The sequence below is a fragment of the Apteryx mantelli genome, chromosome 22 (genome assembly GCF_036417845.1).
Source record: "Apteryx mantelli isolate bAptMan1 chromosome 22, bAptMan1.hap1, whole genome shotgun sequence".
In the NCBI taxonomy this organism is placed as follows: domain Eukaryota; kingdom Metazoa; phylum Chordata; class Aves; order Apterygiformes; family Apterygidae; genus Apteryx; species Apteryx mantelli.
In genome coordinates, this window is record NC_089999.1 from 14707963 (window position 1) to 14722652 (window position 14690).

Here is a 14690-nt window from a genome sequence, read left to right on the forward strand (position 1 = left end):
GTGCACTTTAATGTACTGTCTAATGTAACCTCCAAAGTTACCTCCTGCAGTACTGCTAGTGGGGTGGACTATTTTGACCAGTCAGCTTTCACAGATACTTCAGTCTGGCTACCTGGTCTGCTTTTAACCTGGCCCAGTATTAGCCTAGCTATACGTATTTTTCACAAATATCAGCTGCCTTTTGCTCTGTGTTTCTTTACTGTTTTGACCATGGACTTGGCCAAAGTGTAATCTAATCTTGCATAATTTACAGATATGCATAATTTTAATCTCAGCCTATGGAAAAACATACAATTCCTTAAAAGGTTTTAAATTGTCTGGCTACTTTAGAGCGTGTTCTGAAAAAAGGCCTCACTTCGGAAATGCTTAAGCCCCTAGGTGCTCTCCCTCCCGTGTCTCTCCCCGGGGTGCAGAGCTGCCTGCCGGGCTGAGGCTCCAGGCGCATCTTGTCCGCGCAGCTGGCAGCGGCATGGGCTGGGGCGGCAGCGCAGCGGGTGGTCAATCTCTGCTGAGAGCTCTCCAGTTTCGAGACCACCAGCCTGGCCCTGCTGGGCTTTTGTTTCCAGCCACGTGCTCCACGGGTTCCCTGAGCACAGGGAAAAGGAGCATGAAGGGTGAGGAGAGGAGCAGAAGGAAAAATGCAGGTGGTATTGGCTGGGTTTCACCAGACAAGCTCCCCTCCTGCACCTCTCACACGAGCTCAGAAAAGAACATGAGCCACTTAAATAATTGATCCACCACAGAGTAGCTACCTAGTGCTAGGCATAGAGAAAAGGAGAGAGAGATAAAAATAACAGAACAAAGCAAAACAAAAACCCAGTCTACAGTTGCAAAGAGACATTAGGGAAAAATGCAGAGGTCAATGTGAACCGTATTTGCCTTAGTTTTATGGGTTTGGTATTTGTCTGACAAAGTCAAACTCTCTGACAAGCCCATTTATCTCTTTAATTCACGTCTGACTGGAGGAGATGAGCAATGGACACAGCCACCTATGAACCTGATGTATTGGCTAGCTGTCATCAGCCTTTACTGCCACAACTGTATTTCTTTCCACTCGGCGTGCGGAAAGGGGGGAAGGTTTTGCAGTGAGTGGTGCTCTCCAAGAACGCTGGCTCCACAATAGGCCTGTCATGCTGCTAGAATAGACTGCACCATATTTGCAAAATATTGTTAATCAAGAGACACAGTTCAAGGCTTTTGACTGGCACATCCAGTTAAGTGGTAGCAAACACATGTTGTAAAACTACTGTGCTGAGGCCACCTTCCTAATGAATGCAAAGTGGGAGCAATCAATCAGAGACTCAAGAGCAGTCAGCGCTCAGCTCTCTGCATCTGCAAACGCAAATTGAATGAACAATAATGAATGTTATCTAATTAGTCCACACAGCTGCAATGTTACAGCCCCATATAGGACATACCTTGTTAAATTTCATGGTATGTATAATAGAGTGTCTAAGTTAAAATGATTAAGATTCACCATGTGCATGCTTAGTACAATAGAGATAGGTAGATTCTTAGTAATAAATATATTATCCTCAGCAGATGGCCTCTGGATTAACTAATGCAAGGATTGCTTTACCAGTAAGTCAGTTAAAGTGCAAATTAGCCAGAGGTAGTACAATTGCTTAGTGTGTAAGTGCTTTTGCCCAAGATCATCAATAGGCTGGAAACTGGGATCTTGACTTTCCCACGAGGAGCAAATTCTCAGTATGTTTACTCACGTAGCCAGTTCTCCAGGAATTATTTGGTTTGCTGGGTCTTGGGGGAGGATGGGGAAAGACAGCCGTCTTGTTCTGTGTTGTTGCATGGAGCTGTCAACTGTATGTCTTTCAAATTCTGTTTCATTGGTAGCCAGAGTTTTTAAGCTGGCTCCCAGCACAGCTGGAGCTGTGCATGGGGAAATTGGTATAGAGCAACACTGACGTTGCCTCTAGTTGTCCGAATGAATGTGGTGCGACCTTCCTCTGGTCAGACAGGGTGTATGGGGTGGTGGGGATCATCTGGTTCACAGCTTTTGTTACTGTCTGTCAGGCAGAGGAATGGGCATCCTGCTTCCTTGGAGAACAGGCGAGTGCAGTTGTTATTACTGTGGTGTCTGGAAGGCACGGCATCAAGGACCAGTTGAATTGGGTGCTGCATGTGAAAGCAGCCTGTTCCACAGTCACAGCCAGCCCTCTCTGATGCAGGAGCTGTATATTTGTATTAGTGCTGTGCCTGAATCGATATGTCCGGGTGCTTAAAGTGGCTAGTGGGAGCGGTGAGAGCACATTAACTGCGCTAGCACAGAGTCCAGGGCTGGCTGGTGGGTGAGGCTTCCCGGGAGAGCACAACAGGCTCACTCTGCCTGTATTCAGAGGATTTAAGCGTGGCATACTGCCCAACCACTTGTGCACATGCACTCTGGCCCTGCTAGGTTTCCTGGTTGCATTAGGAAGAGGTCTTTGTGCCAGTTTGGAAGGAAGAAAACTGTTTTCCACACTGGGAGTATGGTGACAGGTCCTCAAGAATATGGCAATATAGCAAGTCCCAAGTCAAAGAGCAAATCTGGCTGGGTGTTTCAGTGGGTCACACACTGAAGGTGAACCCCTTAGGCGACACTGTTGCAGAGGGAAGAGAAACTGTCATTTTGGGAAGCATTAACAAGAATCATACGCAAGTCACAGGAGGTAATTACTGTGTTTTACTTGGCAGTAGCCAGACCTCAGCTGGAGTGCTATATCCTGTTTTGGCCATCACTTTTCAAGAATTGGAAAGAGTTCAGAGAAGAGAGCAACAAGAAAGGTAACTGATTAAGAAGAAAGGCTGAAAGAAATGAGCTTGTTTAGTGTGGAAAAGAGGCGTGAGAAGATATGTGGTATCAGCTTTCCAGTACCTAAAACATAGCTATAGAAAGAATCAACCAAATTCCCAGTTAGTGGAAAAACAGGCCTTAATCTTAACTCTGTGAACCGTGGAACTATGTCCTTTGCAAATAAGTCTCAGAAGAAAGAAGCATGCCACCCCAAAATCGGGGGTGGGAATTCTGCAATGTGTTCAGGCTCATGCTGTCCCTAAACACACTCCTTGGCGATAGTGTCTGTCTCCTGATGTGATCATGCAGAAGCTTTTGTTTTGCGCTATCCAGTAATGTTGGTGTTTTGAAGCATTTGGTAGGAAGTGACACTGGAAATCAAATGATAAATGATTTAGGGATGACCCTTGAAAACTCATTCTCTCAAGCAGTCTTTGAGTGGGGTGCACGCTCTGATAGTCAGCAGGGCCTAGGAGCCTCCTCAGAACAGAACAAGGACAATTTTTGGAGTCGCTTAAGTGACTTAGTCCTGATTGCATCCGTATGTGACCTGTGTACTTGAAATGGTCCAAGAATCTCTCACCTTTAGGATCCTAAGAAGAATCCCATGGAGAAAAGTAAGTTCCAGGGAACAATTCAGCCTCTCTCCACTGACTGTATCACAACCTGAATATTCCTGCCACGGGCACCTAAGCTGGATTGTTGGAATACCTGCCTCAGGGTATTCTCACATAACATAATGCAGCAATATGTAGAGGTACCCAGACTTGCTCTTACTGGCCTAATATGTCCATGGGCTGCAATGCAAGAGACCATTTGGGTGCTGGTAGCAGTATATTTTCATTGCTAAGGTGCTGGAATTGAAAACCGATTCCAAGCATTTGCCTGGCTTTGACTTTACCTGCATGGAGACTAGAAACAAAGAGGTCTGCCACCTTTCCTTCCTCCTCGTCCCCTCCCGCCTATGCCGGAATGAACCGAATGGGGGGAAAAAAAAGAAAAAAAGAGAGGGAGAAGACCTGGGGTCAGATTTATTCCTGAGACAGTTTTATTTAAATCAGTGTCAGGAATCTGGCCAAAGGAATGTTTCAGGCAATTCTTGTGTCTTCATCACCTTCAAGCTCAACAATATCTTCTTTTCCAGCAAAATCTGTGGTGACACTGCAGGGGACAGTATTTAAATATTGATGTTTTAGCCAGCTTCTGCTTTTAATACATTTTAAATTATGCACATATTTATTGGACTCATAGGTTCATCATCAATTTAGTCTCTTCCAGCTACACAGTAGGGTGTTTAGTTGTTCCATATTGATTTCTGTCTCAACCTTTGAGTTCTTGTGCCTGGATGCATCTTAGTGCTTTGGCAGCGTAAACAAATCCACAGGCCTTTATTTGAGCACCGCTGGTTAGTAGCCATAAATGTGTAATGAACAACTCAGTATACTTGGAATTAGAACTTCTTAGCAATCATTAGTTTCATCCCTTGCCGTTTTAATAAACCTCTTGGTAGCAGGCCAGAGTCAATTACATTTGTGTTTGGAAAATTATAAAACAAGGAGAAAAACAGTGTGTTGTGCACAAAAAAGTGAAAATTGTAACTAACTGGCCTAAGACAGGGACACTTGTGGTACTAATCTGTTGTCTATTGGAAGGTATTTAGTATTGGAGATAATATTAATGAAATCTATATTTATTTTATATGTATATTGATTCTTCCATCTCATGCTTACTCAGTATCTCTGTGCATGTGTTGAATAACAGCATATATGGATCTCTATGTAGGTTTATAGAAGAGGTGTACATGGTATAAAGGAAATGCATATGTGAAGTCTTAGATTAGAAGAACTTTGCTGGGGAGGAAGATACTGTCCAAGAACTAGAGACCGGATCAATAACTAAGATTCCTAGGAACTTCTGTAAAATAATCTGGAATTATCATAGCAGACAAAAAAAATATCAGCTCTCAGTGAGATAATGCTAGCTAGAGAACTAGAGTCTTGCTTCGTGAACAGCTGTCATGGATTCAACATCCACTTTCATTTTAAATTGGGAATAAAGGGTTTCCCCCCGCCAAAAAAAAAAGCTTGAGAAATTTAAGATAGCCTGGCCAATGATCCACTGAAATCCTTAAAACTGAGGATGACTGTTGTGATATAATATGTAATTACTTATAATCATTTGAGAGTAATAGAGAGCCGTAGACGCTTGCCATTAAAGCACAAGTCTGGGAGTCTGAAGAGCTGGCTTTTCATTTTCAGCTCCGACCCTCTCTTCTGCAGCCTTGGACGGATCATGGAGTGTCCCCAGGTGTTGGTTCTTTGCCTCTAAGTCAGGAAGTTTCTGCTCAGCTCAGAGAAACTGTGTAAAGTTTTAATTTGTTCCAAAGTAAAATTCATCCTTGTCTGTTAGCATGAGCGCAAGGCCTGTGCACAGCCCAGTACAGCACCTGGGAAGGGAGCTGCGTGACTTTCAAGTAAGTGCTCTTTCTATTTGTGCTGCAATAGTCTCGTGCAGTGTACTAGCTGCTGTGCAAGGAGAGGGATTTCACTCCATGTGAAGAGTTTACCCTCCAAAAATGAGGAAAGTGTTGTCATCCTTTATGTAAAGCAGGGACACTCCTATGTAGCCTGTTTTTTCTTTAGATTCGGTGAAAGAGCCCTGTATCATTCAGTGGGACTTTTGCAAACTGCAGTGAGAAGAGAAGGTGTATTTGCACTAAGTACAAGTATTGCGTGGACTCTTCCTACAAGAAAATCATTAATAAAAGATCCATTTACTCTTCTCCAGGCAGTTCTTATGCCATCATGCACAAGATATATTTCTGGAGCGAGGTGATAAGTTTGTAAGATGCAACATCAGTTTTACAGTAGAGCCGCTGGCATTAGTGAGAGGAGAATGGTAACATAAACCATAAAAATAACAGATGGAAGGCAGATATAATAAAATGGAAGCACAGTCAAATTATAAAGCCATTCAAACTGTTCATGCAGATAAAACAAGGAAACAAAAACACATCTGAAATGACAAGGACTGGGTGTCTGTTGGGGAAGAAGTGTTTGATTTTGTTGTTGTTACTGTTGTTTGCAGAATGGAGCCATTAAAGGACCTGAAGGATAGGCAGTGATTCGTGTTGCAGATGAAACTTTTGCTGTGACACCATCATTTATCGGTGAGGATCATTTTCTGTGTAGAGGTTTAAAGATGGTGTTTTTTTCTCAACCCACACTGCAAATGTTAATGTTCATCTTCTGCCAAGGCAGTTACTTTATTACAATACTAAAAGATCATCTAAATAATTTAAGAAAACATGAAGTGAAAAAACAGCCATCAAAAACCTGAAGGGTAGCTGAATATGAGAGCAGAGACATAGAATCATGCTGGGATCCTTCTGGAGCATTCCTGGTTTTTTTTACAGGATATAACTGCTAGGGACAAAGCCAGAATAGGTGCCAGGCTAAGGAGCAGTAATGCCACTGGGGTGGAATCTGCTCAGCTGGTGCAGGCTCCTGGTGAAAGCCAGAAATGTCCCACTGAAGAGTTGTCCGTGTTCCTGGATGCTTCTACAAATCCATTGTGCTACTAGACAGGCACTGTAATTTCAGGAGTGGGATTGTGGGATGCTTTCTAATGGTAACCATGAATTCTCACATATAAAACTAAACTGGGACACACTGAGCAACTAGCTGCAGTCCAGATGCCAAAGGGAGATACAGGCCCTTACATCCAGGTGGGATTTACCCCCATCATTCACTGGCAGCATTAGACATACAAGAAAGGGCCTGAACTTGCCTGTGAAAGATCCCGTAGCTTCTCTGATGCATTGGCTGCTATTGCTCACCTGAGGCACCTGCTGTTTCTCAAAGGCCAGGGCTTGTGGACTCTAGCGAAACACCTTTATAGAAACATTTGGTCTGTCTGGAAGTATGATGGTTTCATATACAGTAAAACCCTGGATCTGTGGAGATGGGTAGTTTCAGGACAGAGACTTGCAGGCGGGTGAGATTATGTAGCAATCCTTGCAGGGCTGTAGGTCTGGTGGAGTGGTTGTTGTTGCCATGCTCCTATAACAGAGCTAATAAATCTGGCTGATAATCCTGCTGCTGGGGTCAGTGTACTGAGCTGACCTTGCTGGCCTTTGTGCGTTGCTCACAGCACACATCGTGCCACTGTGCTTTCAAGAGTGACAATAATTGATCCCGTAAACCTTTGTGGTTAAACACCCCCGCTGTGCAGGAGCCCGCTGACCCTCGCTTGAGGGCTTCACTGGCAGGGGAGCTCACGGCCCTCAGTTCATCCTGAACATTGCCCTTGGGACGAAGGATGCGGGAGTCTGTGAGCACCCCTGAGTGTCTGGTAAGACGATTTTAAAGGACCCAAACATAAGACTAGGTACGTTGAAGCATTCAAAATCGTCTAGCCCAGTACCCTCTCTCCAGCAGTAACTGGGATAGAGAGGCTCAATAATGGGACAAATCCCAAGTGATCCATGCCTGCAAATAAGCCTCGCAGTTTCTGGTAATTAGCAGATTAGAGACTTCCTGAGCCAGAAGTTGCATTGGGACCATGGGGCTTAAAAGCCACAGATAGGCTTCTTCTCTCTGAATTAATTGAATCCCTTTTTGAACCCATTTATCCTTCTGACTGTCATGCATACCACAATTTAATTACACACCGCCTGATAATTTAACTGGGTCCCCCTTTCCTATTGTGCTGAGAATAAAGAACAATCATTCATAGTCTCTCACCTTCTTCACACCATTTATCCAAAATCTCATTGCCATTTTCTAAAGTATCTGATGCTTATTAATGCCTCAGTTTAAGACTTTTGACTGAGAGTCTGTTTACTTTTTCTTCATGGTTTTATTACTGCATATAAAAGGGTAAGAAAGAGATCTGAGTATATTCTAAAAACTCAAGCTAGAAGGAAAACAAAGACCCTCAAATGAATTTCTAGTTTGAAATCTTACGATTTTTAAGCTAATCCCACATTTTTGGCAGAAGGGAGGGGATTGTTTCATGGAAATACTGCATATTTAGCAGAAGATCAACCAGAGCTAGTGAAGACAAAACAGTATGTGGGCTCTGTGGAACTCTGGTGTGATAACATGCTGATGAGGCCTGGAAATTGTTCTGATTTCCTTGTGTTTAAAAAGTTTGCAATGTTGTTATAGGAGACCTCTTCGCATGATAGAAGTGGTATTATGCACTATTATATATATTACAGTTCATCCATATTTGTGGAGTGTGTCTAATAGTTCATGAGAATATCCTAGTAGTGGGAGCTCAGGAATACGTTGTGCTGTATTTGAAGGACCAAAGCCATTTGCTGTTCACTACAAATGTCTTCCTCTGTTCAGCTTCCAGCCCTTTATGCTCACTAAACATACTTCTAGGAGATGAGTTATCCCTAATTATTTTCTCCTGTCAAGGTCTGACCTTAGTCATTGTACACCCTGATCTTCAACAGTATGCAGTAGAGAGTGATAACGTTAATAAAAAATAACAGCTTACAGTGACAGCCCTTTGCAAACAATATTGCGACAACAAAGAGACAGGGATGAAAAAATCCTCAGGGTGAAGGTTCCAATTCTACTGAGTCCATGCAAATGGATGATAAATATTTTAAAAGTGATTTGATATATACTGTGATCAGTAGTGGGGGGAAAAAAGCAAATAGCACACAATTTGGCATCTTGATTTATTCTTAGATATCATTCGAAAACCCTTGAGCTGTATAATTGAGTCTCTTTGTTCTCAAAGATGGGCATTATTACCCTGAATTTCATAATTCTTCTCAATATAGAACTCACTTCAGGATCACAGCATTTGGAATATTGCACTGAAACATTTGGATCATCACAGTGAAGCTAGATGTTATAGCTAACGATTATGTTTTACTCTGCAATGGGTGCAATTAGAGCTACAGCTTCAAAGTAAAATGTAGGAAAATATGACTACTGGGGGGGCAAAGAGGAGGAGAGAAAAAGTATTGACTAGAAGCTGATTCTGCATATATGAGAAGAGAAAGGTTCATGGCTAGTTCATCAGGATGAAACCTGGAGTGTACCAGATGGGTGGGTCTGTCTGTGTGTCTCAGGCATTTTTAATACACAGTTTACTATAGTATGTATGGTAGGTGTCAGAGCTTCTACTGGAAGCCCTCGCAGGGAAAAGCAAGTATCATTGGAAACACAGTGACGATTACGATCTGAGATATTTATGACTCTTGCTCAAACAGATGTAGTGCCACATCCCTTACTGACTTTGCTTCATTGACTTTGACCTTCCTCTTACAGTATTGATAGGGGTCTTGCACTTCTGTTTGATGGAGGTGAAGGGTTGGGCTTTCCATTTTGCAGATTTTAGGGGTTGAGAATCTGCTTGGGGTCATGTGAGGCTGGTTATGATGTTTTCTCATTCTCTCCCTGCTTTGCTTGCGGTTTGAAATCTTTTTAATTTTGTTTGTTTTTTCAGAGGGAGAGCAAAGGACTAAACCATCTGCTCATGATCTCTTATTGATTTTATGCAGCGATGTTCTTATTTATACATCAGGTCAGAATTAGGCTTTTTCTACTAAGGTTTATGATGATGCACAAAATATGCAGTCAATTTTATGAATCCTTGTCTTCTAGAGCAAATGAGTGATTTAAGTTTTCAGTGATCTCATTGTAGCTATGGTTTTCTGCATTTCACTCTGGAAAATCTATGCAAGAGAAACCATTGGCCTCTTTGTAATGTCTGGGGGTTTCGTTTTCTTTTGGTTTTTGGCTGGGATTACTAAGGATAATACTTTATCAGAAATCCATAGTTTTCTGTGATTCTTAAAACATTTCAGTGTATTTTACATTTAAATAGAAATGAGGCCTCCTTGAAACAAATTTATTCCACTTAGCTTTGTATGCTGATGATTAAAGAACATGGTTCAATTTTTTTCTCTCATTCTGAGCAATGTCTCATTAGACTTGCTTTTTATTGCTTTTCATATCCATCATGATTTGTGTCAGCAGAATGGTTATATAGATGGACAGCTTATCAGCTTTAAGTGAAGAAACGGAACACAAGAATGGCTGCTAAGAAAAGGGAAAGGTAATTAAAGCTGGGTGCTGGAATATAAATGAAGCTTGACATTTTCACTTTGTAAATCCAAATTAACCCCCGTCTTAATGTTATAGGATGCAAGGGAGGATACTGCACCTCTGCATGCTTCTCTCCAGCCTCCACTGGTGCTGTGTTTGTCCTGACATAGCCTGGCACAGCAAGGCGATGCATGGCTTGACGTGAGTTGCTCTTGTGGGGTGATCTGGTAGAGATATGGATAAAGGCTGCAGAACTTTTGCACCTATATCCTGAGGCGCAGTAATTGAATGACGTTGTGAATGGGTGCCAGCAAGAACTGTGTGTAGAGAGGGAGCGGGCGGCAGAGGATGCAGGTGTTTTCTGCGGATCGGGAGGCCTGAGTTTGAACCTCTCGGCCTTCACAGAGCACGCACAGCCCACCTCGCTGTAAAGGGGCAGGAGCTATCAGAGTGGGGATCCCAGCTGCTCGGTGCAGGATCATTCCCATCGCTCCTCGAGTGCTGCAGGCACTGTCCTGCCATAGCCATGCCCAGGCCCAGGTGCAGCTCAGAGGGGTCATCTCTGGGGAGCGCCACGTCTCTGGGGCACACGGGGCTCTGCTCTGGCCCCTCATGATGGCATACCTGTCCCTCCTCAGACTGGGTCTTTCCAGCTCATCAAACCCATCAGCTCAGACATCACCTTTTAGTATTGCAGCAGTAGCAACAGGCAGCAGACTGGGAGGGAGGTTTCATTTTGTTTGGCACCTTGGCTACATGTAGGGAACTGGCTGTCTCTACATCCAACCTGAGCTGCCGTTAACCCATCGTGAAAGCTCTTCTTCAGCAAGGAATTAAAACAATTGTTTTTTCAATGCACTTTGCTGTCCGTCTGAACCATCTCATCCTAAGGTGATATAGCTGCAAAGTAGTTAGACTTAGTTATTTGACTTATAAAGTGGTAGTGGGAGCAAGGGCCAGGGAGGACAGATTAAAGTGAATTGGGAATCTTTAAGTGAAGAGAAAAGAGGACTAAAGGGAGACATGATAACTCTTTACAAATACTTAGAGGCACATAATAAAGAGGACAGGGACCAATTATTCTCATTAGTCAATGAGAACTGAACAAGAAGTAATGGGTTTACCCTGCAGAAGGGAAAATGTAGATTATGATGGAAAAGTTCTAAGAATAACACCACAGAATGAGCTGCCAAGGGAAGCTATTGATCCTGCTTCCCCAGAGACTGCACAAGCTAGTTTTTCAGAGGTATTTCAGTCCTTAGAGAGTTGTCAAGTGTCCATTCATGTTTGATGCCAAACTTGTACAGCAACCAGTGCAAGACAGTGGTCTGTCTTTTGCACTTCTAAATTGCTGAATATTTTGAAAACCTGTCTGGTCCTGAATGTTAAGTGCTCCCTCTTCTTTTCCTAGTGCTGGTACAAAGAAGCTTAAGAAAGTTTTGTCTAAATGTGTGAAAGCTGCTCTGGCCGAACTTCTTAACATGCTGTAAGCCAGAGGCAGCTGATCCTCCTTTGGAGATGTATGTTTTAAAGACCTTCAGGGAGAAAGGGTCATATCACGGATCCTCTTTAGCAGCTGTAAAGTTTGAGCTGGAAAAATTACGAAGTTTACCTGAGGCATCCAGCTGCATCGAGTGGGAAGGGAACTCCGGTCTCCTAGGATCATGGGTCAGTAGATTTATGTTAGTGTGTGAGGGTTGTCTCTATGAGAAAGAGTTACAGACTTCTCCCTTTAAAGCCATATTATGGATCCCAATGAAGCAGTGCTAACATAAGCCTTAAGTAGTACGGAGCCCTGCTACTGGGCCATTGCAAGGTTGAAAATGCCCTCAACACCTGTGAAAAGTAACTGGTAGAACCACTTTATTGTCTGATAACTGAGCAATTAACTTGTGTCACCACTGTATAGTTTTTCTTTTGCCATGATATGAAGCTTTTAAGAAGAAAATTAAACCTGCCAAGCATCATTACATGATAAGCCTACCAAGCAAGCAGCTATTCAGATTTCAGTGGCCATGACTGGAGAACCTGGTAGAGTTCAGACAACTGAAAAATGTGTCTGGCCAGACTCCAGATAATTTACCAGTACATTAGAGATAATTTTTTGCTGGCTTCATGTGTACCTGGTGATTCCTATTCAACTATGCAAATGTTTCCCGTTCTTGTATACACCCTCATTATTTGCAGGTGACACACTTGGTACCAAGGTACAGTCTGTTGCTCCCTCTACAAATCAAGAGAGTCCTTATGCCGATACACAAATCTTTCCCAACTCCAAGTGAGTGATGCTGCTCTCTTAGGAATTTGCTGATGGGTATATTGCTACCAGTATCACTTTAACAGTGTTAGGAGGGATAAGACAGTGCTGGCTGGCTCCTCTCTGGCCTTTTTCTTCCTTTCTTTTGGAAATATATGATTCATAGTATTACAATGGCAGAGTGGTCCTTCTGGTTCATAGGGACAACTCACCTTTGCCTGTTCTTGTCCTGAGCTGTGGGCAGACGGCAGAGATCTCATGAGTCTCTTGTAGCCCAAGAGAAACACGAGACTGGCTGCCGTTGGACAACTGCAAATCCCTGGGCAGCAGGCGCTGATGTCCTTGCTTGCTGCTCTGTCTGCCAGCGGCAGCACAAGTGGCACCGTCTGTGCCTGGGATGGCACTGCTGATCTCGCTCCTTTGACTGGCGCCAGGATGCAGTTCAGTGCTTTTACCTGGTGTAACAGTTGGTTTGTTTGTTTTTTTTTTAAGAAGTACTTTTTAGTCTAAAATGCACCTTTTCCTTAAAAAACATTTTGGCTAAAGATGGCCATGTTTTTTCCCATGAGAACTTACATGTCTCTTTTGAAAAATGTAAAGAGCTGGAGAAAATATAGTGGAGAGTTACTGACTGATATTAGAATGTTTCTGCTTCCTGGAAACTGGTATGTAAGAGTGAGAAGTTATACCTTTTTATTTTTAAATCAAAATTAATGATTTCTTTATAAAAATTGCAGAAAATAAAACCCGGAACACTTTGAAATGAAAGCTGCATTTATTTTTTCACAAAAAGGGTTCACTCTTTAAATGGTAGGGTTAATCAATGACGCTTCCGACCATATGCTTCTCATTGAAATGGAAGTGAAAATGAGAATGACTTTGGGGAAATCTGAGTAGGAATCATGTGGAGTGTATTTGCAGTTGGTGAGCTGGGCACGAGCATCACTCAGGAAATTAAAAGAAGGATGGTATTTTGAGGTGATAAAACATTAAAATATAAAACTTGCATTTGAGTCAGATCCAGCCTTAATTTTTACCTTTTTAAGCTGTAGCATATGAAAAGTTTGATTCTGTGCCAGTAACAAGTGAAGTCTTTGGGCCACGGCAAAAGGGAGAGGGGAGAGCGAAGCAGGTTGATGGGGCTGGAGATGGGCTTCTCAGCATGTCCTGACGAGGGAGGTGAAAAATGCTGAAACAGCCCAGGTCAAAGGACAGAAGATCAGAAGATGACCATGCAGTTGAAATAAAAAGGCAGGTGAGCCTACCTACATAGCACATTAATTGAGGCAATGTTGTTGTAGGCCACTGAGCAAGAAGCAGTGGCAGTGAAATGGCCCACGCCTCTTTGACAGTGAATTTGGCGTGGTAGGATCCTGACTAACGCTTACCAATGTTTTTCTCATAGCGACAACCCTCCAGAGAAAAGGCAAGATTTGGAAAAGAAGATTTGACATGAAATCCGTGACGCTGTGCTGTACCAATGGCTTTGTGGGACCTTTTAGGATGAGAAATATCCCGCACCTGGCTGCGATGGCGAGAGGGCTCCCAGTTGCAGCACTGCGGCTGGGGAACGGGGTCACCGTTGTGCTGGATTTTGGCCCAATAACTGCTCGTTCTCTACAGGCAGTTAGGCTGCTTCAGTGCGCAGGTCTGGCTGCCTCAAGGGCTGCTGGACAGAGCCGGGCGCTGGGATCCAGCAGTGCTGCTCTTCTCCCACCTGCTCCAGGCGGGACATCAGCTCTGCGGCTGTCTGCAGAGCTGGAGCCTCTGTGGTGCATAACTGCAGCCACCTGAGCGCAACGTTATGCGCAGGAAGACTGGCCACAGTTTTCCTCTTATCTGAAGCCTCAGTTATTCTTTGGTAAAGTTAAACTAACTTTTTGCTTAATTTTTTTTTTTTTTTTTTAATTATTTAATTACACATGTAACTGCTGGAAATACATGTAAAGAAATTAAAAAGTCCCTGTCCTAGAGTCATGCTGTAAAGGCAGGAATAAGTAAAATGTCATTCATGCAATATAATAAAAAAATCCTCAAGTGGTTGTTTTGTGTTGAATTTCTGTTCCCTCTGTGTGTGTATGTATGTGCATATAGGGTTCAGTGATAAGAAACAGTATCTACCCTCTTTATACATGTACTACAGGATGCATCCTACCCTCCCACATGCAATAGCCAAATCTCACCTCTCTGAGGCACGAATTATGTAGTCCCAGGTATACAATGCAGGAGAATTAATGCAATTTAAGGTACCACTGTGCAGAGATGCCTGCATTTCCCTTCCCCATTGCGTTTGGGTTCCCTGCCCCATGCACATGGTCCCTCTTAGGCCTTTTGAGATGCTTTGACAGATTCAAAGAAATCCTCCCTACCATGGCACCATCCATTGCTTGCTTATTTTAATTCATTCAGCTCCAAAGCAAAACAATTCCCTTTGTGGGCTATTATTTTATTGCTGGATTTTTCTCATTCTCTTTTGTGGCCACTGTTGGAGGTACAGATTTCATTGCATACATTCAGTGGAAAGAGATGATAAAAACTAAATGGGAAAGGCAGGAAAACGCCATTT

The 14690-nt window shown here is 43.0% G+C and overlaps 1 long non-coding RNA gene across 11 annotated transcripts in view; it reads left to right on the forward strand.

Moving 5' to 3' along the window:
• The window catches only part of LOC136993939 (uncharacterized), a 37298-nt gene extending 23118 nt beyond the window's left edge, over positions 1-14180 (forward strand). For 5 of the 11 annotated variants that reach the window (XR_010886205.1, XR_010886203.1, XR_010886209.1 and 2 more), the window contains 6 exons: positions 2692-2781; positions 5879-5960; positions 9266-9343; positions 9799-9877; positions 9964-10068; positions 13530-14180. This is a non-coding gene — a long non-coding RNA (uncharacterized lncRNA). Of the gene's footprint in view, positions 1-2691; positions 2782-5049; positions 5265-5878; positions 5961-9265; positions 9344-9798; positions 9878-9963; positions 10069-13529 lie in introns of all 11 variants that reach the window. The other 6 variants (XR_010886210.1, XR_010886211.1, XR_010886212.1 and 3 more) reach the window with 4 other exon arrangements.
• The last annotated feature ends 510 nt before the right edge of the window (positions 14181-14690 follow it).